The sequence below is a fragment of the Equus przewalskii genome, chromosome 14 (assembly GCF_037783145.1).
Source record: "Equus przewalskii isolate Varuska chromosome 14, EquPr2, whole genome shotgun sequence".
NCBI lineage: Eukaryota > Metazoa > Chordata > Mammalia > Perissodactyla > Equidae > Equus > Equus przewalskii.
Window position 1 is genome coordinate 26801049 of NC_091844.1, and position 26924 is coordinate 26827972.

The window sequence follows — 26924 nt, forward strand, 5'->3', positions numbered from 1 at the left end:
GATCTCATGTTAAGTGTCCTTACCACATACAAAAAAAGAGAAAACAAAGAGACACAAAGAAACACTGGGAGGTGTTGGATATGTCTATTACCTTGATTCTGCTGATGGTGGCATGGCTGTTTGCATTTGTCCAGACTCATCAAATTGTACACATTAAATATGTGCTGTTCTTTGTATATCAATTATACCTCAATAAAGCTGCTTTTTTTAAAAAAGGAAAATTTTGGTAAATGTTGGTCTATATTACAGCTTTAACTGGGAGCTAAGTTTTTATAGTTAAAAAAATCAGTGTTTCTCATTTGACCTCTCTTCTCTCTCACTCTCTTCTCTCTCTGCATGTGTATGAGTACGTGTCTGTGTGTTTAAAGGTACTAGCTGATAATCTTAGCTATTTTCATCACATAAAATTATTTTCATATGGTTCTGAGAGATTTTAATTACTTTACTATTTAATTCATTACCTGTCAAAAGTTGAGATTTCAAACAGGACGTTTTGATATTTTTGACAAAGTTCAGCATTTTTCATATGTTTTCCTTATCTACTTAGTAGGCAGCTCATGAAATATACTTTGTCCAGAAATAGAATTCATCTAAGTAAAGTTTGCATAGAAATGAAGTAAAAATTAATTGTGTCTGCTCTGGTCTTTTCTAGGAATTTTTTTGATCCCATAATAAGTAACTTCTGAATACTACTTTGACTACACATATTTTACAAACCGAATTGTAGAGGCAAATGCCTATGGCTAGTCTGCTTTTTCCATTCCCATAAAGAAACACAATCCCAAAACCACATATTCCCCTCTTGACTCAGAGGGCCCTGGGGCAGTGGTTAAGAGAGCTGAGTGTATCCTTTATGTTAAGATGAATAATGCATGGCTGCAAAACACCAGTCTGCCAGCGCTACCATTGAAAGCAGACGACTGGTCAGCTCTGACTGATGGGAGCCCTGTGAACACAGTACATACAGAGAGATCCCTCGTCAGGGTAGCTCCATGGGTTCTTGCATCGGATTCTTACTGCTTCTAAAATGCAAGTCTGAAATACTTTTGCTCTTACTTCACCTTCTATGTCCTCATGCTGAAATGCAGCCTCTATCACTCATTTACAAGGAAGAGCAGAAAAGTTAATTGGGTTCACTCATATCTATTTTTCTAGTATTACAAAAGTTTGAGTAAGTAGAATAACCCCAAATAACCAAGTATTAATATCATTTTACCCATAAAAATTTATTTCTCCATTTGTTTAACTTCTTAAAATCAAGCTTATTTCATACTTTCTACTCACTCTGTTTGCTCTAACTGAAACTCACACTCCATTTTCATCTTCTAAAACAAATTATCTTCTCCTCCAAAAAATGATACATTTAAAAATATTAAAATCCTACAGCAAAATCTCTATTCTGACCATCCTCCAGAGAGGCTCACTTTTATGGCTTCCTGGATTTTGTTGAATATTCTCCTTAATATCCAATGTCTTTTATTTCCATTTTTTTCTATTTTTGCAGGATATATACCCTAAGATAGCATGGTTTTGCCATCATTCTCTCAATATAAATCCCAACACAAAAGACATACTTTAATTAAAATGTTAGTAGGAAATATTGCTTGAAAAATTCTTATGTGCCATATATATTATGCTAAGCATTTCTGTTTCATTTTGTTAAACTTTCAAAATAATTTCGTATGATAGACACTAGTATTGTCCTTACTTTACTGATGAGAAAACTGAGTTTTATGCAAGTAAGTAACTTGCCTGGGATAATACAGTGAGGCAGAGGCAGAACCGGGGTCCAGAGGCAAGGGTGTCTGATTCTAAAACCCATTTCTCTAAGCGCTACAGATGATTGCCTCCTAAAAATTCAACTGGGGCAGAAAACAGAGTCTGGATCTATTGGCTTGCCTCTAGCAAGTATAATATAACAAAAGTGAGACGATGTCTTTACAAAGATAGATTGGAAAGAGTGTGGCTTCTGTCTAATTTCTTCTCTCTTACTCTCTCACTTTCTTGCTCTTATGGAAGCCAGCTACCATGTTGTGAGCTTCTTTATGGAATGGCCCATGTGGTAAGGAGCTAAAGGAGGCCATCAACCAACAGCTGATAAGGAGTTGAGGCCTTCAGTCCGATAGCCCATGAAGAACTAAATCCTGCCAACAACCAGATGAATAACTTGGAAGAGAATCTTCCCCTAGTTGAGCCTTCAGATGAGATGACAACCCCAGCTCACAGCTTCACTGCAACCTATGACAGACCTTGACCCAGAGGAACCCAGCTAAGCCACACTCAGATTCCTGACACATAGAAACTGTGAGATAATAAACCTTTTTTTTAAGACACAAAATTTTGAAGTAATTTGTTACAGAGAAATAGATGACTAATACACCAAGTATTAGAGAAATATGGGGAAATGAAAATCTTCCTTCACAGTCAGTGGAAATGTAACCTTGTGCAGACACGCTGGAGGCTAGTATGACAATACTTAACGAAGGTATGAATTTCTTACATGATATGATTCAGCAAGTCCACTCCCGGGTATATGCCCGGAGAAACTGTCACAGACGTAAAGAAAAGCCTGTATGTAGGGATGTTACAGAGTGTTGTTTGTGGTAGCAAGGAGTTGGGAGTAGCCTAGATGTCCATCATTCAGGGAATAACAAGTAAAATGTGATGGATGTATACTGCATAATGCTATGTAGTAGATCTAAGTAAGGATACAGCAAAAAGGACAGAATGTTGAGGGAAAATAGTAAAAAAAAAAAAAAAAAAGCAAACAAAAAAAGAGGCATGAAATTACAATATTATACTGTTTGGAGAAAATTAAAATATTTTCTAAATTGAACTATGACTAATTCAGCTCTGTTCTTAAAACATCAACAGACGAGCAAACAACAAAGGACGTGTTACCTCCTTTTGCTAAGTTTTCATTGAAAATTCAGTTCAGGGGTCCTCTGCAGCACACCACACCATTACTCCCCTTCCAGCAAATGGTTGCAGAAATGGAGTTCATTCAAGGCCCAGAGGTGCCCTTTCTTTAGGAAAACAACTTCACCAATTGCTTCCTGTATCCTGAAGTTGCATTTGAAGGAAATGAAGTTTTCACAATGCCAAAATTGCTAGATCTAAATTAAGAAAGCTGTTAGTGACTACTGAGAAAACTCAGGAAAAAGATACTAGGTGAGAATAAATTGTGGTGAATTAGGGAAAGTATGGGAAGATTGTTCACTTTACAGCATGTGGAAATGTGGAGAATGGTAGACTTACTCAGTGATACAACATATACCCGGTTGGTCAGCCCTACTCGTAAATATTTATTAAATAACTCTATCAGTTTCTACAGTATTTTTTCCTCAGATACTTGAGGAAATACAACTGAAGTGTGTGGGAAATACGATTCCCACAGTAACTTATTTTAATTTTTATGTTGGGAAACCAAGTTATTGACATAAATTCAGAGACAGTATAAAAGATAGAACTAAATAGTGAATAGCAAAACGTCATCAAATGGGAGAAAAAATTATTATCCCTGTGCAAAAATAGCCCTCTGGAGATTAAAAATAATTCACTAATAGTAAGAAGATCAGTAATCCTATTTCATGGCTTGGCAATACTTTTCAGATGTGATAACTAAACTGAGAGGAACAAGAGATATATAAAATCTCTGTATGACCAACTTACGCCAAGAAATTCTAACTTAATTCTCAGTTTTAACCATTAGACAGAACTTCTTTTATCAACTGTACTTTCTCTAGAGCTTATTCTGTCAAAAGATAAGAAGTTCTTTGGCCAATGGGTGGTTTTGAATAGAGCAGAAAGAAATAATTCTGTGCAATCGGATCAGAAAAGACTGTCATTGTGTTGGGTAATAATATCCTGTTGGGAGATTCGGTCTTTTCAGGCAAAAGGTTTTAAAAGACTCATTATGTATGGGTTTCTTATTATTTTCATCTCCAAACACTAGCTTAAAGAGTAAGTTATTTCTGACAAACAGCAATTACGAAGTATTCCAACAGTCCTGGGGATCTTTTCTTAAAAGAAAAATTAAAAGAATGAGCAAGAAAAATGAGTAGCATCTCATAAAAAAAAGACATTGGAATAAACCATGATATAGATCTGTTTCTGAGGGAAAACACTTAGAAAAATCAAAATATGGGTATGTTCTCAGCTTGCAGCATAGAAGACAAGACAAATCTTGCAGAGATGTCCTCTCTTGGCTGAAGATAATATAATAGGACTTCCGATTGAGGATGTGTTTTGTTTTTCTCTCTCTCTCTCTCTCTCCCATTTCCTCTTATTATACTGTTAAAATCGGCAACAAGAAAAGCTTTTAAACTTGAATTAACAATGTTAGCTGTTCCAGCCTTAAATGTGGTAGAACTGCATGGGCTGCCTCAGAGTCTGGCAGCTGTGGTAGGACTGCAAGGCAGACAAGATCAAGGAAATCCAAGGAGAATTATATACTCCTGAACAATAGGCTCTTCAAAGGGAATGGAAATAAAATCTGGGGATAATACTAGACCGAACTGGGTTAGCAAAGTTCAGAAATGCCTGACTCTCCTAAACTTTAGCACTTTGAGAAAATGAACTTACTTGTTTAATAAATCTGATTTAACCCACGTGCTTTCCTGTTCTGGCTATACTGTTCTACATTACAGGGGACATTCCCTTCCTAAAAGGAGACCGATTATATTCATTGTAGGCAGAACAATATCAAACATCCTGGCCCCAGTTAAATGTGGCATCAAAGTCTGCTTGTCTCTTTTTTATACTAGGGAGTATGATCCTTTATCCATCACCCATGCTAACGATAGAGTTATTTGTATTTAAACACCATATTTTTCACAATTATACAGCTATAAATCAGAGAGAGGATTGTACTCATCCATAAACTGCTAATTTTTTCTGTGAATTTTCATTTTTCTAGAGCGGATTTATGTACCGTGGAATCTTCAGTGATATAATAGAGTCACCAATTGAAAAAAGCCACCTGCCACTGCTTCTACTGTGTGTATAGGCATTTTGTGAGTCTGCCTGAGTGTGTGCACAAGTGTGTGTGTGTGGCTTGTTCACACACAAATGAGACAATACTTTTTGATCAAGCCAACCATCCAAGTTGAGTGTCTATATTTTGCCTCCAAAGGATATATTTATTGCTGCTGTTGGGCCTTTTTATGTTGGAGAGAGAAAACTTGCAATTTACAAGAACACTCCCTGAGGTTGAGAACATAGAAACAATCTTGAACACCTACTTAATAATTTGCTCTTAAGTAAATAGCTATGACTTTAGCTGTGATCTTTTCATTTCTACTGGGTTGCTAATTACTATGGTAGATTATTAATTCTAAGCTGAATGTTTCAGAGTGTCACAGCCTGCTGGGGCAAAACAGGCCATTCTAATAGGGGCATCCAGGTCATTAAAGGGTGTGTGCTGCCAACAAAAATGAACATGTAGATTAGTTCAGGGAACGACACTTAGGAATACGTGGGTCTGATAATTACATTGGGATTTATTTACATTTCCAGGCTGTAAGTGAGCTATGTTCCAAAAGTTCGTAGGCAGGTTGGTGGCTGGTTGAGAACTCAAAATGCATAGAAACAACGCAGTTATGGAAATTAAAGTCTCAGACTCACCTGCAAAAGCTATTTTACCAATAGTGGCTTAATGACTATAGGTTTACATTTAAAATAGAAAGAGATTACAAATGAGTAAGAAATAGAATGGGTATACATCTTTTTTCTCAATCCATATTCTGTAATGGAAAATCACTCCTAGATGATCTTGCAGGCATCATCAATTTGGACCTAAACCACTCTGGTTCTCTGCATCAAGAGAGATGGAAGATGGAGTTCAGGGAATATGTCTGCCACAGAGTAGAAACTGATGCTATTAAGGGAGCCGTAAAGCGATGGTCCCCAGTACTTTCTCTGTCTGGAAGCATTTTAGAGCTCCACCTCTCTCCCACTGACCTAGGAAAGAATCTCTGCATGAAGTCCAACCCAACCTCTCTTCTTCTAGAATCTAGAGGGAGACAGGAATTGAACGTAGTGTGTGTGCATTAAACTGGGGAGGAAGAAGGGATAATCCATCACTCTGGCCTCAACCCACATCTCTTTACTCCTAAAGTCAAGAAAATTATTTAAGAGAAATCAGTTGCTCTCCCTAAAGGAATTCACATCTATCAATAAAGAAAGCCTAAGCCCATGCCACAGTGTATACTGCCCCTACTCTTCCTGTCCCATGACTTTCCCTCCCCAAATTCCCACAGGAATGTCCTAGGACACACAAGACTTGGCAACCACCTATTTCTCCATTTCACCCTCCCACATACCTCTGGTGGGAGAGTGGACTATAAGCAAGGTTTGTATTCCATCTGACACTTCAAATCTGTTCTCTCAAAGAATCCATTTTGCAATTCTACAAATCAGTTATGCGACAAGGTCAATCCCAGATTTTACCCCAACTTTAAATTGGTCACAGACATTACAGCTTGGTACTCTGTTATAACTTCAACACCTGGTATGGAAATTGAGGACACCTTAAAAATTGAGAACCCTATTTAAAAGTATGCTCTACAGTATCTTTTGTCTTCCAGTATGACTTTAGTATCTTCTATAGCCCTTTTCCTTTTTTGGGATATGTCAATAAAGATAGTTACCATAGTTGTTACAAATTATCAGAGGAGAGAAAGGAGGTAAAGCCACTGGCCTGTGATCTATTTGCTCCCTTTACTGGAGGGCTGCTTTCAAGGTAAAGAAAAAAGATAGGTAAAAGAAAAGATTGAAAAAAGATGCCTAATCTCCTTGTCAATTGGACCTTTGGATAATTAGACTAATGATATTTCCTAAGAGAAAGAGACCTTACCTACACAATACTCTTAGCAGGATATCCATGGTTAAAGGATTACTTGTAATAAATAAACTCACTGACTGACAATAAATAAATCTATGTGCCATGGCTCCCTTAAGAATGTCACATTAGCTATACAATAGCTGGGATATAAAATGGCAATGCTTCATAATTTACACAGTGCCTATTGTGTGAAAACCCCACCAAACCTCACTTGGAGACCTCATCTATTATTTTAGGTAAGGAGAGTGTGTTCAATGCGGGGAGCCAGCCTGGATGGCTCAGATCTCTCTGCTTTGTCTGTACCTCTTGATCTTCTACATATTTGAAGTTATTAGCAAAGTTTGATACAGGGCTAGATCACTGATTCTTATGAGTCTGCTTTGATGATCTGATTCTGTGTTACTTCATCCGGCCATAAACTCGGCTATGCAAGAATATAACTTCCTTAATTTTCTTTTACTCAACATATAATTTGAGCCCCTTCTCACTGGTTTGGCCAGAAAATTTGACCTTTAACCTCAGCCTTTTCAGAGTCCCTTTCTTCCTTCCTTCTCTAGGATTAGGAGAGTTTCTGAGTTTATGAAGTATCCAGGTGTTGGAGGAAAGAAGTAAGGGATAAGAAATCAGCATCACTTTGTGACATTCTTTGTTCCACTCCGCAGGGCCCCTTCAAGTCTGATGGCTTTCTGAGGCTTCCATGCTATTCTTCAGGCCCACTCCTGATCCCGTATATCTAGACTCATGGTGCAGACACTTCCCCTCAGGATCTTGCCATCTTCTCCTCTCAGACCCATGTTCTCTTCATCTTCATAACCTCCTTCATAATCAAACTCAGCAACTATTTCTCCAGTCTAGAGATGATCTCTCTATCTGTCTCTGTCTCTCTCTCTCAGTATCTTTCTCTCTCTCTCTTTCGTAAAGAGAAACTGTATTAGTTTTCTGTGCTGCTGTGACAAACTACCACAATCATAGTGGTTTAAGAAAACACAAATGTATCATCTTAGAATTCTGTAGGTCAGAAGTCCAACACAGGCTAAAACCAAAGTATCAGCAGGTCTGTGTCCCCTTGTGAAGGCTCTAAGGGAAAAATCTCTTTGCTTGTTTCTTTTTCAGATTCTAGAGACCACCCACATTCCTTGGTCCATGGCCCCTTCCTCCATCTTCAAAGCTAGCAAAATCTCTATATAAATACAGTTAGGAAAGTTTCTCTGTTAAAAAAGATCCTTCCATTCCACTGGGCCTACCCAAATAATCCAGGATGGTCTCCCCATCCCAAGGTTCTTAACCTTAATCACATCTGCAAAGTCCTTTTTGCCATGTAAGGTAACATATTCATAGGTTGTGGGGATTAGGATCCAGACATCTTTGCAGAGCCATTATTCTACTAACCAGAAGAACCTAGCAAGATATCCTTAACAGGCTTAAATTTTTATGAAATAAATCCAGGAAGGCTAACATATTCATATATTCTAAAATATTCTTTGGATGTGGGATTTTAAATGATTGCATTTATTGTGCCATAATTTATTTAGCTATACACTCTTGTTAGACTTTCAGGAAATTTCCCATTTTTCATCATAAATCATGGAGTGATACACCTTCTCACAGGTACATCATTCTGTGCATTTTTAAATCATTAGCTTAGAGTAAGTCCTAGAAGTGAAATTACTGAATTATTGATTACAAACATTTTTAAGACTTTAGGCACTATTTGTGGCTCTCTCCCCTGCGCAGAAGGCATCTGAAGGTCTTGCCCTCTCACCTGCCCTGAGGAGCAGCAATGCTGGAATGGATTGAACTTATTCCTGGAGGTGAATCACTTGGGAAAACTTGGAACTGGGCTCTGGAGGAAATCGCTTCCTTTTCCTTGATAAAATTGTGCTTGGATTTCGATTTTCGCCACTTACATTTTCTGGAAATACCTTTTACAATTGCTTACATAATATCTACTTTTAATTTTTAAATGCACATTTTAAAATCACTTACAACCTCACCAAACACTATTCAAATTTTTAATATATATTCTTCTACACACTGTGTGGATCGTGTGTGTATACATTCGTACATATATATATACAAATATGTGGCATAAAATATATTTCTTATTTTGTACACTTAGGATCAATTTTTCACAAACATAAAACAATGCTTCAAAACAGCTTCACAGTTATGTCATTGCATATAAAAGTGATTATATTCTTAAGACAAATACTCAAAAGTAGCGTTGCTAGAATACATGTGTTTTAAGAAAATAGTTATTACTAAATTGATTCCACTAATTAACCCTCTCCTAAGCAGATAAGAGAGCACTTTTCCTTCTGCTGATGAACATATTGAGTATTACTTTTAAAAGACACCAATTTTATATGTAAAAATAGTATGTCGTTTATATTTGGGCTTCTCTCAATGGCAAACTAGGCTAAATATGTTTTCATGTGTTTACTTATCTTTTCTATTTCCTTTATATTAATCAATTGCTTATATCATTTGCCCACTTTTTTCTCATTAATTTCTGTGGAATTTCACACTTTAAAAATATTGCAGGATGACCATAGAAAGGACATATATACCATTAAGCTTTGCATTTGTCTTTTAATTGTACTATGAGTTATTTTTACTAGCAGAGTAAATATAAATTTTAGGGACAAATTTAATAATGTTTAATTTATTATTTCTACTGTTGTACTGGTGTTGTGGAAATCCAAGCAAGATTTCTTTAAGTTACACCATCCTTTTCTGGAAGCCTGAGAACCCATGTACACCATAGCCCCTCTCTGAAAAGATCCTTAACCCCTGTTGGCCATTCTCAGTAAAATATGACTGGCTACATAATTTATGACACTCAATACAAAATAAAAATTGAACAAAGCCCCTTGTTCAAAAATTATTAAGAATTTCCAGACAGCCAAAGCAGAGCATTAAATCAAGCATGGGGCCCTTCTAAGCATGGAGCCACGTTTAGGTCACATACATGTGGAGATGGCCCAGCTCCAGCTACAACTACCTGATCAGAGACATTTGACCCAAAGACGAAAGATCTAGGCTGGCCTTTCCCTATAAAAGGCTGGTGTGAATGCTCTACTCAGTAAGATGCTCTACTCAATGAGATGCTCTATGTTGAGTAATAACTGGTGGAATCACTCTGATTCAGACTTTTGGAGAATTTAAACTTGGGAGTGAAAGAAAGAGAGAGAGACATCTAGAGAAACTACACTTTTCCCTACCATTTAGCTACTTAGCATATCACTATCACTGCAAAATCATCGTTCCTTCTGCCCTCTGACCTCTACCAGACACTAACTTCTTGCATATAGAGTGTTTGGTTGTTTTCCTGAGTTTTAGATTCTACCTAATTTAATAGGAATTCTTCACTAATTTAAATTACTTTTGAGATTTTGGGGTATCCTCATTTTCAAGAACAAATCTTAGATTTTTGGACGGAGACATTAAGTGCATGATGATGGAGATACATTTACTGGGAAAAAGAATGAGAAAGAGCAAAAGTCAAACATTCTATTTCAGCAATATTATGTTGGAGATGTCTACTGGACATTCAAGCAGAGATGCCAAGTGGGCTGCAGGCCAGGGAGAGGTAAGGGAGAGGAGTTAACAGATTTGGGGGTCATTTACATAGAGAGAGTGTTTATAGCTGGGACTGGATAGACCCACCCGAGAAGAGCGAGGAGAGAAGCCATAGAAGGAACCAGAAATGATGCCTGGACGCTCGAGATTCAGACTGATGATTGCTGGGTAGTGCGATTCTTTATGATTTTTCTTTTCCTATTTGGGTTTTTCCTGTTTCATTTATTTTTTTACCATAAATAGATATAATGCTTAAAGCCATAAAAAAGTAATTAAAAGTTAAAGGTCATTTACTTTCTGTTTTTATAGACCTGCCAAAGATTTAGCCTTCAAGCACTCCGTTGTTAATTAAAATGTGAATGGTGAATACTTCATACTTACACATTTTATTCCATGTTAAATATACTTCAATGAAATGCAAGTAAAAACTCATAATTGGTAAGGATAGTTGTTGTACAGATAATATAGTTTCTATTTTCTTGAGAACAGGAGAGAGTGCACTAAATGTGAAAGCACTTGATAACTTACATCCTGATGGGGCTTTTAATTTTTTTCTCTCTTACCACAAAGAAAAATTTCCTAAAAATGCTTCCTGTCAGCCTATTCTAAAAGAAAGCACACAGAAAAAAATGAGCAAGCTTAAAAAAAAAGTTACTTCGAATGTCCTTATCATAAATTCAAGTTACTGAAGTGACAAATGTGAAATGTGAAAACTCGGGCCTATATCCCAGTTCATTTATTCAACAATGATAAACAGGACGGACATGCTCTCTGACCTCTTTTGGCTTAAAGTCTGGTGAAAGAGGCAGGTGTTAAGCTGAAAAGTAACTGAAATGAATTAAAAAGAGGGTTTGGGGGCCAGCCCCGGGGGTGAGTGGTTCAAGTTCCACACTCCACTTCAGCAGACCAGGTTCGCAGGCTTGGATCCCGGGCACAGACCTACTCCAGTCATCAGCCATGCTGTGGAGGCATCCTACATATAAAGTGGAGGAAGACTAGCACAGACGTTAGCTCAGGGCTAATCTTCCTCAAGCAAAAAAAGAGGAAAATTGGTAATGTATGTTAAGCTCAGGGTGAATCTTCCTCACCAAAAAAAAAAAAAAAAAATGAGGGTTTGGTGTGCTGATGGAGCACATGGAGATGGGAGGGTCAGGCCATCTTGTCCGGGGGAAAGACATAGACACCAAGATGGGAAAGATGAATAGTGTGGAAGGCTGAATAATGTCCCCCGAATGTGCCCACATCCTAATGTCCAGAACCTGTGAATGTTACCTTAGAAGGTGAAGGGACTTTACCAACGTAACTGAGTTAAGGATCTTGAGATAAGGGGATTATCCTGGATTATCTGGATGGGCATTTGATGTAATCACAAGTGTCCTTATAAGAAGGATGCAGAAGCAGTCAGAGTCAGAGAAGAAGGCGATATGATCACAGAAGCAGAGATTGGATGATGTCCTCTGGAGGCGCAAGAAGGGGCCACAAACCAAGGAATACAGGAAGCCATTGGAAACTGAAAAAAACGAGGAAACACATCCCCCTCTCAGAGGCTCCAGGAGCAGTCAACCCTGCAGTCACCTTAACCTCAGTCTAGTGAAACTGATTTTGGAGTTCTGGCCTCCAGAACTATAACAGAATAACTTTTGCTATTTTAAGCCATCAAGGCTTTGGTAATTTGTCACAGTGGCCAGAGGAAACTAATACAAGGAAGAATTATCTAGAAGAGGAGATAGGGAGAGGGCGATGCCTTCTACGGAACTGTAGATGCCCAGTGCATCAGAGGGAGATGCTTGACATTCTAATGTTTTGGGGGAATAATAAGTGAATGGGGAAAAAAAGCATGAGATTAGATTGCGGGGAGAGGTCAGCACTAGATAATGCCAGGCCTTGGACGTGTTAAGAATTTTTTTTTATAATCATAAAGGGAGTGGGAAAAACATTAAGAGTTTTAAGCAAGTGAATGACTTTTTGAAGATCGCTCTGGTTCTTGGAAGAGGAATATAAATTGTAACGTGGGCAAGAAGGAAGAACAGTGTGAGCTTATCAGAGGAAAAGGGCCGTCAATCGGAAATGCAGGTTCAGAGGAGGGTTAGATGCAGCGGTAAGAGCCGGGCCGCTGGGGGGTGGTGTTAATGCCAATCATCCATAGGATGTAAGCTGAGGGGCTTTATTCTAGTAATAACAAAGGCCTGTATTTATTTTGTCTAATTTTTCTTCCTGTTCCCTTTTTGATAGATGCCACAATGGTTTAGGATGGGTTTCTATAGTTTATAAACATGGAGTGGAGAGAAATAATTTGACTTACTTTAGAATCAAATTGATCACCTTTTAGATGAGGGCTCAGCAATCTCTGGTCCATGGGTTGAATTGGTCCACTGTTATTTTTTTATTTTAGATGTTGCTTCTTTCTAACATATGCATTCAATGCTATAAATTTCCCTCTAAGCATTGCTTTTGCCACATCTCACAAATTTTGATAAATTGTACTTTTTGTTTTAATTTAGTTCCAAGTATTTTTGAATTTCTCTGAGACTTCTTTGATCTATGCGTTACTTAGAAGTGCATTGCTTAATAGCCAAATATTTTGACATTTTCCACCTATCTCTTATTGATTTCTAGTGTAATTCCATTGTGGTCTGAGAGCATATTTTGTTTGACTTCTGTTCTTTTAAATGTGTTAAAATGTGTTTTATGGCCCAGAGTGTGGTCTATCTTGGTGAATGTTCTATGCAAACTTAAGAAAAATGTGTATTCTGCTATTGTTGGATAAAATAATCTATAAATGTCAATTAGATCCAGTTGATTGATGGTGCTGTTCAGTTCAACTATGTCCTCACTGAATTTCTGCCTGCTGGATCTGTCAATTACTGATAGCGGGGTGATGAAGTCTCCAACTATAATAGTGGATTCGTCTATCTCTCCCAGCAGTTCCATCGGTTTCCGCTTCATATATTTTGAAGCTCTGTTGTAGACACCTGTGTGTTAAGGGTTGTTATGTCTTCTTGGAGAACTGACCTCTTTACAATCATGTAATGGCCCTCTTAATCCCTGATAATTTTCCTCGTTCTGAAGTCTATTTGCTTGAAATTGCTATAGCTACTCCCATTTTCTTTTGATTAGTGTTAGCTCAATATGTTTTCTCCAACCCTTTAACTTTCAATCTGTGTTTTTAATTTTTTTATATATTGTGGACAATATATAGTTGGGTCCCTGGTAGTTTCTGAATTTTAATTGGTGTATTTCATAGCTTTTTTTGTAAATAAAGTTTTATTGAACTATAGCTATAATTCGTGTTATGTGTTGTCTACAGCTGCTTTCATGCTACAATGGCAGAGCTTAGTAGCTGCAACAGAGATCATATAGCCCTCAAACATGAAAATATTACTCTCTGACCCTTTGTTAAAAAAAAATACGCTAACAGCTATAAGATCACAGCCCTCTATTACTTGTTTATTATCTTTTAAGTGATTCCTGATGTGGAAAACCCTGATTCCTGGGTTTTGTGGATTCTTTTTCCCCAAATTGGAATTCACAAACCAACCCAAATATTGGAGACAATATAAATATGTTTTTACCTGTCACTTAAAAAAAATAGCATCAACACAACACAGAGCCACTTAAAAAATTTAGTGTCGATATAATACAACACTTAAGTCTAGCCATTTCTAGGGCGTGATGTATACTTACTCTGGGTGATATTAGAACTCAAAGGAGTTTCTTGGCATGTAAAAGAAAGTTTCCATATACGTGCAATGTATTAACAAAAATGAGTAATATCTGATTTTAAAAAAGTACTTCTGAGCTCTGCATCGCATTTTCTTCCTACCCACTGCCTACATAAGTCTCTACGTAGGCTTAAACAAGCTGGCAAATTCTGGTATTGCATAAATCGTATGCTGGCAATTTAAATGTATGGACTTTTAAAAGAAATTCATGTTACTTCAGCAAGCAAATGATGAATATAATTCTTCTGTGGCTGGCAATGTCAGGCTGATATCAACTTTCATGGAAGAGCTTATCCAAGCATCCATGTTCCTCCTAACCACAGCGGCTACTGAACAGAGACTTAACATTGCTACCCATTAATATACTATTGACCCACGGTTATTTATGGTGACAGGGCCAGCCATTATGTCACAATTAAAAGCTTCTTTCAAATGAGAAAATAAAAATCACTCCAAATATAAATTTTAAAATGGAGTGTTAAATATTTATGAGAAATGCCCCCAAGATGCTGAGTTTAGCAATTGCATAATGAAAGTGCCACGTATTTTGAAGAAAGATTATTCCCCACTGTTGCACAATCAAGGCATTTTTAAGTGACCTATGAGTAAAAGAAAAGAAAAGAGAGAGAGGAAGGGTGGCTACAAATTAATAAAGCATGTAGTGCCATTTGATTACCGGCCACTGCAGTGTGAAATGAGTTGGTTTTAGTCCAGCTGTGCCGACTGATGGTTATCATCAACTTCCCTCCATGAGCCTGATGAGTCGGCCCCAACAGAAGGATTCTGGGAAAGAGGCGGAGGAGTGGATGAGGATAAAACAGGTCAGAGCTTTGCATAGAGGCGAACAGCACCGTTTCCATCAAGGCCATGGTCAGCCTGCTTTGTGGCCCTGAAACACCAAATGGCTGTAGAGATCGGCTATCAAATTTTTAAAACTTCCCGAGAACAAAGTGCACTTTCAAAAAAATAAAAACTCTCTATTTCAAAGAATCAAATGAAATGGACTTGTAAGTGGCCTGAGAAAGCATCTAATCAAGTAGCTCTCTGTGATGACTGATCAGCAAGATGGATAAGTGCCTACATATTTCTAAATTCAGCCAGGGACCTGCTGAGTCAGAACCTCTGGCAATGGGGCCCAAAAGAATGATTTAAAAAAAAAATCCCAATTTTATTGGTTGACGGACACTCTATGCACACTTTTATGGATAGAACATACTTCTCCCCCCTTGGAGAAGTATGGGTCTGTCCATATGATTTGCTTTGGATCATGACATGTGGGCAGAATTAACGTTGTCATTGTGCCAATTTCAAACCTAGGCCTTTCAGAAACCTAGCAAGTTTACACTTGCACTCCTGTGTCTGTACCATTGGCACAAAGAGAGCTTCTATGTAGCTTCAGAGTACCCACAGAATGAACATATATGACAGAGAACCATCCCAGTGATCTTAACCCACGCATCTGCAGCAGGAGGCAGAGCCGTCCCAGCCTCTGTAACCTGGATGAATAAGCCCAGCTGACACGAAGACCAGCAGGACCAATTCAGCAGAGTCACAGACACATGATAAGTAAATTCTTATTGCTCTCTGCAGATGAGAGTTTTGTTTGTGACTATAGGCACAATATATTGTGATGCCGGGCAATAGATGCATCTGATATAGGAGGGAAGGAAAAATTCAGCCTCAAACAGGAAACTCTGAAGAATGCATGTCAAAGCTCAGATGAAAGTGATTGAAGAAAATCAGTGAGAGGCAATCTGTATTTCCTCCTACTGAGAAAATTGTGTGGGGTGCAGGAAGCTATCATGGAAATTGGAAGATCTCAATGAAATTTTCCTAGTTTGGAAGGTTGTGCATTGAGAAGAATGTTGACCATGGTAGAGGAGGAAATAGCTCACCTTAGAATTCAGCTCTGTACTGGATAAAGCAGTCAGGTAACAGCTTATTAACCGCATTCAAAAGAGGCTCAAAGGCCCCAGATTTGTAAAAATTACAAATTACAAATTACTGTAAAAATTACCTCTGCCAGCTAAAAGACAGCAGGAAGCAGCAGCGAACTCATACAGCCGAACTCATGAACCCCAGGGCAGACAGAAAGACAAAGCAGGGTAGTCCCTTCTGCTGAGATTTCTCAAGGAGAAAAAGAAAATGACACTGAAAAGGGCGGATCATCAAAAACTGGTGATGAGACAGATGCTAAGAATCCAGAGGGAAAATGGTAGAGATTCCTACTTTATTCATTACATAAAAAATTAATACTATAAGGAATAATCGTTCATTGTCTTAGATGTGATATAGTGTTGTGATTGTATTATTTTAAAGAGCCCTTATATTTTATAGATACCTAAAGAAATATTTGCAGATGAATAAGATGATGTCTGGGATTCACCTCGAAATAATCAAGAGGAGAGGAGTGGGTAGGAGTATAAATGCAACAGGATTGACCATGTCTTATAATTGTGAATCTGGGTTATAATGTGCTTAAGGGCTCATTATATTATTTTTCTACATTTTCATAACAAGAAGTTTAAAAAGACAATTCCAGGAGAGTTAAAGTTTAAATATAAACAACAAACCCATAAAATATTGGGGAAAATCTTGGTAAACATATGTGTAAGTCTTTCTAATGCATAATAATATAGGTAGAATCCATCAAGGAAAAAATTATTATATTTGACTACATAAAATTGCAAATATCTGCATTTATATCTATCTATAGTTATACACATAGATATAGATAAAGCATATACATATGGTTTCAGAAAATATTTAATAACCAGGGAAATTTTTCACAATTTTTAAATAGATTCTTAAGTGGATTATAAAACTAATACAGTATAATTCAACATTTTTTATGCTCATATTTATTTGTTCCTTTTGCTAAGAGGTGGCCATCACAGCAAACAAATCAGAGTCTGTGCTTCGGGTGGAGATAGAGAATAAATAATCCGTTACACATAAAGTCTATGTGCCATGAATGAGAAGCACAGAGAATTATGATAACATCTAACAGGAGACACAATCCAGTTGGGTTGAGGGAAGGCAATAAGGAAGAATCCCTCGGGTTTCTAGCTGACAATTCTGAGGTGCAACTGGGAACTAGCGAGAAGAAGAAAATAAGCCTTAAATAAGAGAGTAATTTTCTCATTCATGAAGTGGAAGATAAACTTTTCCATTACTCAATATGCTTTTCCATAATTTCAAATAGTATATTGAATTACTTGTATAATCTGAAAAGCACATGTTGTAAAAATAAAATACAATAATGAACAATTGGAAAACAGTTTTTCTTTCATATTGTAGCTTCTTTCTCAGTAAACACAAATGTGTTTTGTTTGAAAGGCCTTCAATTCTCAAAATAAAAAGGTGATTTTTTTTTCAGTTCATCTTAGACAGTTCTGATGTAATTAGTGCATTAAGTGTCAAGTGAATCAGGATTTTTGTTGAAATTGAAAACATTATTATTTTTCATTTGCCAAGGCCTGGCAAAGTGACTAAATATATGTGCATCTTAAAAGGAGTGGGCACAATGTGCGTTGAATATAGGTGGGAATTGACTTCTAAGTGTTGAGCAAGAAAACTAGAAATATAATGCAGAACAAGAGACAAGAGAAGAGTGAGGGGGAGGGAATTAGACAGAAAGGGAGAGGAGGCAGGAAGAGGAGACGAGAGAGGAGAAGAGAATCGGGTATCTCGGTACACAAGTAGTAGGCACGCATATGCCTGGTCATATATGCTGCCAAGATTTACTAATTGCCAATGCCTCAGAATAATTGAACATTTAAAATCTTTCTACTTCATTTGTTTGGCTTTGCTAATATTTCTCTTATTCATCAAAGTAGGAAGAAAACCAATACACACTCGGGTTTGCCAATATAACTCTAAGCGCATAGAGTTTTTAAGCTTACAGATCTTTCTAAGAGATATAACTTTCTCAGCACAATCTCCCGTGCAAGAAATGGAAAATGTTTCATTTGCAAAGAATCATCTCTTGTTTTGGATGCAGCAGGAAATCTAGCAATAATTCCTTTTTGTTAGAAATTAAGAAAGTTTAAGTTTTCTGTCACTTTAACCTAATAGGTTGAGATTTATGCCAATATTTGACTTCACCAAGGACCATAATTTCTGTACCTAATGTGATGAGAGTCATAATGAGTAGGAAGACAGAAAAGAAAAGGCATAATTTTAGAATTAGACTGGTGTGGTGGTTTCGAACATTTGGGAAAGTTACTTAGCCTTCCAGAGCATCTGTTTACGTCTGTGAAGTCACCTGTGTCAAAATGACATGGCATATGCATGTAAAACCAGCTTTTGGTGAACAGTATATAAACCAATAAAAATAACCCATTAATGTATTAATAAACACTCGGGTCAATATAAAAATTTTTTAACCACACTACTTTTGCTATCTGTTTCATCATTCCACCTTTAATTAAAACAAAAAATGGCAGATTTTTTCCTGGATTCCAAGTTCTTATCTTTGTATTCTAAAGAGGTTTTCCGTCCGCTCCCATCCTTTATGCTTTGATTTAAGATGACAATATTTCTATTCAGCATTATAAGGAATAGTCTTCAAGTGAAAAATAATTTGAAGCTGTGTGTCTGTCATATTAAGTAAATAGTACCTCAAGAAAAAAGCCGAACTACCTAAAACCAGGAAAAACTGCGAGTGACCATCTTGGGGAGGCAATTTCTTTGCAATGGAATACCCTGTGGTTGAATTACAGAAAAGCCTGGATGGAACAAGGCATAATATTAACTGAGGAAGCCCGGACTGCATTTTACACATGAGACTTAGGTTTGAACTGATTAGAGAACATTTAATAAATCCACTTGGGCAAAGTTATGGCACTTGGGGGAGATTTGAAATAGCACTATAATTGTGAAAAGTTCATGAGATGCCAATTCATACCAGTGACTATAATAAAAAGTGGCCAGAAGTAACAGGTCTGGGACTGTGGTTCAGATAAATTTTCCAGGGTAAAACAGCACTAAAAAAGTGTTATACACAAAGATAGAATTTTCTTTCATGATTCACAGCAGCAGAGGCTTTCAAGAGACAAAGAACCTAGCAACTCAACGGATGATAGTGTGTTTGCTACTGGAAAGCAGAGGAAAGAAGGAGCTGAAGATGGGAGACATGGAATAAACTAGACAGGACTGAAATGCTATGTGCTTTGATATTCACCAAGCAAAAAAAAAAGTTTAAAGTGCAGGTGGAGACCTTAGAACTACAGAGAAAGATATCCTTTTTTCCACTTCACTTATTGGATTATGTAGAACAGAACAGCCTTCTGTTTAAATGGTGTGCTGCGCATTCATCTATTTTAGGGCAGAATGTGAGCTTTCTAAAATGAATAAATCCATCCTGTCTCAATGGTATATCTGATGTAATTTTTATAACCTATCACATCAAATGCAACTTCTGTGTCCTTTGTCCACAATTCGCAAGCGTTAGGCAAATCCTTAAACCAAGGGTCACTTGACTCTCTCAGTAGAGTGTTTCTCTATATTTATAAACCACCTGGGAATCTGTTAAAAAGGAAGAGTCCCGTGGCCCACCCTCCAGATTCTGATTCTGTAGATCTGGGGTGGGGCATAGTTAAGAAACACCTGAAGTGACTCCAAAAGCAAGTGGTCCACGGGATGAAGCCATATCCTAAAGAATAACAAAGTCTTCGCCCATCTATTTTTTAAAGAAAAAAACGAGAAATTCATTTGGATCCTAATTGTTCAAATTTTTTCCTATTCCTCATCCTTCAATTAAATAATAGGTTAAAAAGAAGACTCATCAATGGATGCTAAAACCAGTAGGTGAAAGTTTGACAAGGAAAAGTATATTTTCACAATCTCAAAGTAGCTCTTCAAGGAATATGTATTATTTATGGTACTTAATAAATAAAAAATAATTTAAATTGACCTCACAGTGACAAAATCTGGCAGACACCATTTTAGCCAAGTGATAAAAGTGAACATCAACGGTAAGGGGACAAATCCACCTCCTATTGAACAGAATAGCTAGTCTGTGATATTTCTGCCAAAATTGCACAATCTGAATTGAATCATGAGAAAATAGTTAACAAATATGTAATGAAATTAACTGGCTTCTACACTTTAAAAGTATTGTCATGAAAACAAAGGAAAGATGAGAAATTGTTCCAAAGTGATGGAGACTAAGGAGAGTTCACAACTAAATCCCACACACGATCCCAGGTGGAAAGCCAGACCAGAAAGGAAAGGGAAACAGGAGAAGCAGGTCTCGTATGTTTGTTTCTTTTTTCCTTTCTGCTATAAATGACATCATTGAGATAGTGGAAAGAAATTTGAATGGAACTTGAGGATAAGGTGGTGGTATTGTACCAATGTTAATTTCCTGATTTTGATAGATTTATTGTGGTTATGTAGGAGAGTATCCTTGTTTTAGAAAAATATACATTCAATAATTTAAAGGTAATGAGGTATCCTGTCTGAGACTAATTCTTAAATGATGTAGAAAATATAGAGAAAGCTAGATAGACAGACAGAAAAAGACAGAGAGAGAAAAGAAGCAAATGTGGTCAAATGTTAACAATGGTGGAGTCCGAGTGAAGGGTATGCAGGTGTTGTACTGTTTTTGCAGGTTTGCTGTGATGTTGAAATTACTTCAAAATAAAGAGTAAAAAGAGAGAGAGAGAACAATCTCAAATTGATAATTATAAAATGGTAGCATGAATTCCTTGTACAAGCAACAAGAACCAAGTTCTATATTTATCCTACTATATGCCATTTACAAGGGACACATCTAATCTATAAAGTCACAGAAATGTTGAAAGTCAAAGTTACATCTGGCAAATACTAATCGAAACAAATTGGCGCAGGTATATTAATAAGAAACAAAGGAAGCGTTAGGTAAAAAGCATTATAAGAAATAAGGGAGGGAGAGCAAGAAGATGTTTGGCTCATCAGTTCTAAATTTATATACACACCTAATTGCATAGCATCGAAACATAAGATATAAAGCAAAAACTGAGAGAACCAAAAGTTCACACTGAAATGAGAGATTTTAACATATCACTCTGAAATATTTAGATCAAGCAGACAAGAGTCAATAAAGACATGGAAACTTGAACAACATGAACAAGCTGGCTCTGTAGCTTACATAGAATACTGAACTCCATACCTGCAGAATACACATTATTTTGAGACACATACAGAATACTTACAAAAATTTCCCAAATATTGCACCACACGTATAACAAGTTTCATTATATTTTAAAGGATTGATATCACACAGGCCAAAATGCAAATTACCAAGAAATCAGTAGCTAAAAGATAACTGGGTAATTTGTAAATGGTTAGAATCCCCTTTATGTGGGAATTCCAGATTTAGTTTACCTCAGTCCCCACTACTCCCTATTAGAGCCCAAAACTGAGGACAGAGTGAAGTGGCTATTCATCATTATGCCACTGCTCTGTTGGTTTGTAGAGTAAACAGTTTTTCTTGATACCCATGTTGCTATCTAAAATGGGGTGAGGAGAGACAAGCCAATGGGAATACTTCAAGAAAAATGTGTAAATGACGTGTTCACTATGCAAAGTCAGGAGAATATGACTTAATATTTCATTATGAGACAAACCATAATAAGAATTATAATTAGTATACAGAAAAGATGAATGATGAAAAATAAATGAACTTCAAAGAAAGGGCTGAAATTTCTAAACTTTTTAGTATAAAATAAACATTGCTACAGTGCAATGCCATTATCTATTACTTGAAAATTTCCTTAGGCCCTAAAACCTTTTGCACGAGGTAAGCTTACTAAAAAAAATATATCTATAGAAGGCATCAGAAATTATGTGCATTAAGCAGAAATAATCAATTTCAAAAATATATCTAGCCAGAAATACTACAGTTCAATGTATGGTAGGTGTGGCTAAGCACTTATAGGATGCAATGCATGAAAAAGTTAAATCTTTTGTCGCATATTCTATTGCAGCTGATGAAAGCACAGGGAAAAATAATACCACACAGTCAGCTGTATTTATTCATGATGTCAAAAGGAATTTTGATGTGACCAAAGGCAGAATGGTCACGATACGAATAACATCGGGAAATGATTTTTTGTGCATAATAGGAAAATATTCATGTTGGACAAATTCAAAATTAGTAGTAAGACTACAAACAGTGGTGCTATAATGGTCCATGCTATACAAGTTTACTTCAAGGTCACAACGTGTTTCCAGGTCATAGGGCATTGCACCACCCACCAGGGAGATCTTTGTGCTAAAAGTTAAAAAGGAAACTCTTCGTCAAAGTAGCCATTACCACACAGACTGTTTGAATCTCAGACAATCTAGCTCTTGGCTTGATGAATTGGATACTGTACTGCTTGAAAGTATCTGGCTTAGTGGTGACATGGAGCTGAGGATATTTTTTAAACTATTCAAAGAAATCTACTTGCTTGTATCATCCGAGGATAACCCCCAGACTAGTTTACCAGTCAAAAGTGGATCAGATTGAATCTTTTGGGTTGACGTTACAGCCAAGCTAAACCCCAAATATTTCTTTGTATGGGTGTTCACGTGTACTTACACAAAATTGCATGATTCCATTCACTTACTCCTAGAAAAACTGTGGCTTTGGGAAAAGTTCTTGGGCGAGGAATAACAACCAGCCAACCTTCCTACCCTGAGACTGGTTTCTAGAAATGACAGTATTGTCTCAACTACAGTCTCGAAATTGTGGAGTTGAAGACTCAATTCAAAAAAATATTATCTGACTTTACATTTTATAAAAATGACCTAACATTTTGCAGTTAGCTTTTCTCTGTGAGTGAAGACCCAGGCAGAAGATACTAAACTGGAGTAGAGCAAAGAATGGAAAACCAAATATGATGCCATTAAAATACCAGCATTCTACGAGTATCTCAGATGAAGTTATGCTAAATGCGAAAACAACTGTGCTAAAATACTCCTCATATTCACAATTACCTATATTAGTTGTTTTAAAATTATGAAAATGAGTAAAACTAAACATTGCCCCACTTAACTGTATTACAGTTGAATGTTTTTTGCATATTGAAATTGAAAACGCAAGACTAACAGTCATTTCTTCCTTCTATTAAAAAAAAAACTGGAAGAGTTTGGGTTCCAAATCAAAGAAATAACAAATTATGAAAGTTAATAAGTAGTTATGACGTTCTATTTGTATTTTTCATTTTTTAATTTAAAAAAATCTCTAGTTCATACATTTCTGTAATGAGTTTGCATCCTTTATCACTTGTTTGTGTTACTACCTGACTCCTTTAACCATATACGTAGTCTTGGTCACATTTTACCTCTAGATCTACATTTTCAACTACCTACTAGATATCAATATTTTTAGATGTCTATGGCACATCAAACTCAACACTTCCGAAATAGAACTTAGAAGGCTTGCCTCAGGAATTCGAGTTTATTAGCCAGTGCCTTTAAACAGCCATTCACATTGATTCCAAATATGCATTCCTCCTAGAATATCTCCTTCTCCATCACCCAAAGCAGCCAACTTTCTTCACGATAGCTCTCATATCTGTCTTCTCCTTCCTGGTCACATTGCCTTGGTTTAGTTCTTGGTCACTGTCATGGTCAAGTATTTGCAGTGTCACTTTGAAAGACTTCCTGCCTTCAAGTTCAACCTCCATCCATCCTGTATAATAGGCCAGAGTAAATCTTTTTCAATACACTGATGATCAGGCCCCTCCTCTGCTCACACGCTGTTATTGACCTGCTTTGGACCACCCACAGTATGAAGGTTGTGCTCCTTAGCCCAGCGACAATTCCCTGTGGTCTGCTCCCACCCTAATTCTCCCAGTCTGAGTGTCCACTACTCCCACCATGCATATTTTCAAGTAGCTAACTGGTTATATAATGCGCCACACTGGGATTTACCTTTTGCCCATGTTCTTATCTTAGCTCATGACTAGAATGCCCTTCTGCTCCATGTCCACTTATTGAAGTGTTAGCCTCCTTCAAGGTCCATCTCAAAAGCCCTTCTCCATTAACAGCCTACATTGAATCTCCCAACTGAAATAACTGTCTTTCTCTTAGGTAATCCTATTATAACTTACCATGAATTTAACTGTTATTACCCACTTTGTTATAATTAAATATATAAAAAATGTAAATCTTGCCCCTACCAGTCCAGAAATTCCTTAGAGGCAGGAACTGTGTCTGACTTGACTCTAAGTCCCAGTGATTCACTCGTCATAGGTGTTTAATAACGAATTGAGTGTGTATGTTAAAGGAGGAGAAAATGAACCTTTAAAGGATCCATAGGTAGTTTTTGGTCTATAAACTTCTGGAAAAAATTCCAAAATTCTACCGGTATCCTAGATATGTAAACACCGAGGCATTTGTCATTAACTTGGTGCTCTGCATCTTCCCCTTCCTACTATCACCTTGATTCTGTTTGAGGGAATCACCCCTGCCCCTCATTATATGCAGTCTTCGTAGATAGATAATTCAAAATTTTGGCTTCTCTACTCCTTCTGAAGGATCTGAGCAAGGGCAAATGGCCTAATGTTAGCCAATTGGATGCTTCTTCCCGGGGCTTAAATTTTGATCCAGTGATGAAAGATGGAGAGAAGAGTTGAAAGTTATTCATGGCAGTGGTGGCCGCGGAAGCAATAAAGCCATGGTGGTAATAGTGGCATCCTGGCCAGGGTGCTCAGCCTCGAGGCCATTGTTATGCTTCCAACATCTTTCCTGGCTCTGCAGAGTCCCCTAAATTCATGCCTGCCTTCTCCAGTGCCCATGGCTTCCATAATCCTGCCAATCTCCTGCCAATGAATTCTTTTTTTCTTATAATTTAGGGTTGGTGTCTATAGCTTCAACTAAAAGTCTTTGCTAATACACCGTATATATTTATTTTCTGGGGAGGGATTTGTAGATATTAATCAGATTCTCAAAAGTACATATGCTTCCTTCCAAATAGTAAGAACTATTATGTTAAAGTTTGTAGGCTGTAGCTTACAAAGCGAAGAATCTGATAATGTCATGATTCCAATTAACTTTAATCATGTTCTAAGTACTCATTCGAGAAGCTTTATGGAAAGCTGTCAGTAAAGCCAAGAAAATGAAGATAATTTTAAATAAAAATATCTCCGTTTCTTAATTATTTTATAGATTAATTCTTCCTCTACAACGTAAGTAGAAACTTTTGCTAACTCTATCTGGTGACCTGGCTCAGGAAAGACATATAGGAGCACCAATACCTTTTCCAAATCTGTTCCCTGTCCCTCTACTGATGACAGCAGAAAGGAAGTGAAGAAATTACCCTTTGAAACAGAATTCCTTTGGTTTTTCTTCAAATTTCTTATTTGTCTCTCCTTCTTATCACACAGCTTGTCAAGATATAACACTGCTTCCTGCTCATAAAAGTCTGAAACTAGTAGAACATGAAGCTCAAGGTGAATCTGCAAGACCCATATGAGCTTAAAATCCCACTATTTTTAACATTTTTTTAATTTCAGGTTTAGGAAACATTATATTGGACTCATTTAGAGTTTTTTCATACCCCTTTTGGGCAGGAGAAAAAAAATGGGTTTTAAAAACAGATTCTATGAACTGAACTTCAGAGTTGTAAAACATCTTTGACAGATCCTAAGAACTTGATTTCTTACAGGTTTCTGGAAAATCTTGGTTTTTTCAAATGGAAATGAAATTTTCATAAGACGTGATCTGTTTCTCAGCCCTTCAGTATAGAGTCTAACTTCTTTCCAAAGTATAACACCAGGTGAGGACTAGGCACTTATAAATAATCAATATATGACTGACTGATTAATTGATTTATTGACATCTCGATTGTGATATGAAGATCATGTGTTTCTGGCTTGAGGAGAGCCTTATATAGGACTTGCATATTTGCTCACAGCTGTGACGAAATGAAAGCGTGTACCTAGTTGCATTTTCCATATTTCCAACAAGGTAATTTCCATGCCCTATTTTGTACCTAGAACAGGGGACAGCAGCCTTTAGCTCCTAGGCTAACACTGGCCTGCCATCTGTTTTTGAAAATAAAATTTTCTTGGAACAAAGCCACAATCATTCACTTACATATTGTTTGTGGCTGTTTTTGTGGTATAATGGCAGAGTTGAGTAATTGTAACAGAGACCGTGTGATCCACAAAGCCAGAAATATTTATTATCTGGCCCTTTCCAGAAAATTCTTGCTGTACCTTGGCCTAGAACATTGTCTCTCTATCAAGAATGGTATACATAATAGAATATTATGTAGCGTTAAAAAGAGAAGGAAATTCTGCCATTTGAGATAACATAGATAAACCTGAAGAACATTACACTAAGTAAAAGAAGATAGACACAGAAAGACAAATACTGCATGATATGACTTACATATGGAATATAAGAAAGTTGAACTCATAGTAACCGAGAGAAGAATGGTGGCCACTGGGGGCTGGGAGGTGGGGGAAATTGGGGGATGTTGATCAAAGGGTACAAACTTTCAGTTATAAGTTCTGAAGACCTAGCATACAGCATGGTGACCATAGCTAATAATAATATATTATACACTTGAAATTCGCTAAAAGAGTAGATCTCAGGGCTGGCCCCGTGGCCGAGCGGTTAAGTTCGCGCGCTCCGCTGCAGGCGGCCCAGTGTTTCGTTGGTTCGAATCCTGGGCGCGGACATGACACTGCTCATGAAACCACGCTGAGGCAGCGTCCCACATGCCACAACTAGAAGGACCCACAACAAAGAATATACAACTATGTACCGGGGGGCTTTGGGGAGAAAAAGGAAAA